At 47.9% G+C, this 1,770-nt stretch overlaps 1 protein-coding gene and 1 long non-coding RNA gene across 3 annotated transcripts in view; one reads left to right on the top strand and one right to left on the bottom strand.

Moving 5' to 3' along the window:
• The window catches only part of cdh11 (cadherin 11, type 2, OB-cadherin (osteoblast)), a 74,462-nt gene extending 72,942 nt beyond the window's left edge, over positions 1-1,520 (bottom strand). For both annotated transcript variants that reach the window (XM_019864355.1, XM_019864354.1), the window contains exon 1: positions 1,217-1,520. The gene's annotated coding sequence lies outside the window, so the exon portion shown is untranslated. The remainder of the gene's footprint in view (positions 1-1,216) is intronic.
• LOC109512535 (uncharacterized) overlaps positions 1-1,770 on the top strand; it is a 131,010-nt gene that overhangs the window by 56,146 nt on the left and 73,094 nt on the right. The gene's annotated exons all lie outside the window — the stretch shown is intronic.

A 1,770-nucleotide genomic window follows, 5' to 3' on the forward strand; every position in this document is an offset into this window, starting at 1 on the left:
CCCCCCCCCCTCCTCAAGCCCTCCGCGGTAACCTCAAGAGCTTCACTAAGGCTCTTTCAACTCGTTCCAAACATGTCGGGGAATCTTTCAAAGATTCCAAAGAGTCCCTTGCCAAGACCCTCGAAGCGCATTGAGGAGCTGTCTAATGACTGGAATACTGAATACATTACTGTTACGTTTAAAATCAATAGCTGGCCATTCGATTGACACTGAGTCATTGTACTGCATTCATGGAACCAACCCGGCGTTTAACTCTTCGGATGTTCACATGAACGAACTGTAACCAACGTTTTCCGGAAACATCGTCCCTGTGCCGGTTTCTTTGACTTGAATGCAACAAGATGATTCTGCAATAGTTGCAGAAAGATTTAAAAAAAAGAAAGAGGCTGGGAGATGTCACCACCTGAGCTTCCGTCCGGCATTCTCCTCTCAGCTACTACACTGCTTTGGATGTCAGCAGAATGAATTATCCGACTAAAACCCCATAAAAAAAGGAAATCTTTAAAGTGTCCGCTAGAGTGATGAAATCTATGGCGAGTGCTTCGAAACTTTCACAGCCATGAGAAAAAGAGCTGCTGGTGAGCAGCGATAAACAATCGAGGCTGATGCACATCACAAGACAAGGAGTGGCAAAGCCACAAAAATGAAGAAGAAGAAGAAAAAAAATCTAAGCACATTATATGACAAGTACAGTAATTACACACCGCCTTTACTTTTTAAATTTAGTTGCAAAACCAAACCACAGGAGCGGTCCTCAATCAGAGTATTGATTGGCAGAGAAGTGCTGCCCCGTCAAATGATCTCATTTTCCATTTTTCTTTTTCATTCCAACAATTCTTCCAATATTCCAAATCGGTTAGAAGGGACTGATCCGAGCCAAGCAGCGATGATAGGTCTGTAGAACCACCGCCAAGGAAAAATAAAAGTTGCGCGTCGCAGTCACGCGCAAACGCACGCCGGGTGCCACGCTGTACCGCAAATGTTTGAACAACACCGAAGAATACAAAGAATTCAATCCACGCACGAAGCGTGACAATACGCGTCTCTCCGGATGCGTCACGGCGTGCGTCAAATCGTACCGTGCGTGCGCAATTTGGCCCGTTTTGCGCCAAAGCGAGCACCCAAATGGGCACCCGGGGGAGCATTTCACACTCATGCTCTCGAGAAGAGCCTCTCATGTGCAGGGGTGAGGAGAGAAATCAAGCGCTTCTCTTACCTCCTTGAGTCCGCGCGTGTCCCAAGCAAGGAGAAAAAAAAAAATCCTTCACAGCCAAGAAATAAACCATCCGCAGCTTGCTGTTCCAGTCCAGTTCGGAGCAATCCCCCCCCACCTCAGATTTGTCTAGTGTTTATCCACAGAATGATTGATAAGGAAGACAAGGGGGGACTTTCTGATGGTCTCAGTGAGAGAGTTGGGGAGATGTCACCGCGACTGGAGCATCCTTCTTGCTCTCTCCTCCTCCGCTTGCGATGTGTGGAGCCGCTCTGAGTCTGTCCGTCCTCCCTCCGCGAGCCTCGGACGAGATGTGAGGGGGGGAAAGAGAGAGGAGGGAGGGAGAGAGGGATAGAGAGAGAGAGTGTGAAAGAGGAGGGGGCGCGCAGTCATCACAGTAGCGCTCTCTTTCTCTCAGTGCATATGCATTTTACACAAGGATCCCCCACATAAAGCCTACAAACGTCATCGTGTTGATTATATTCAACTTGATTAATTTCTATGCATTCTTAAACTTTTGGTTCTTCCATCCAAGAGAGGTGGGGGCAGGAGGGGAG

The sequence above is a fragment of the Hippocampus comes genome, unplaced genomic scaffold (assembly GCF_001891065.2).
Source record: "Hippocampus comes isolate QL1 unplaced genomic scaffold, H_comes_QL1_v1.1 scaffold57, whole genome shotgun sequence".
Classification (NCBI taxonomy): domain Eukaryota; kingdom Metazoa; phylum Chordata; class Actinopteri; order Syngnathiformes; family Syngnathidae; genus Hippocampus; species Hippocampus comes.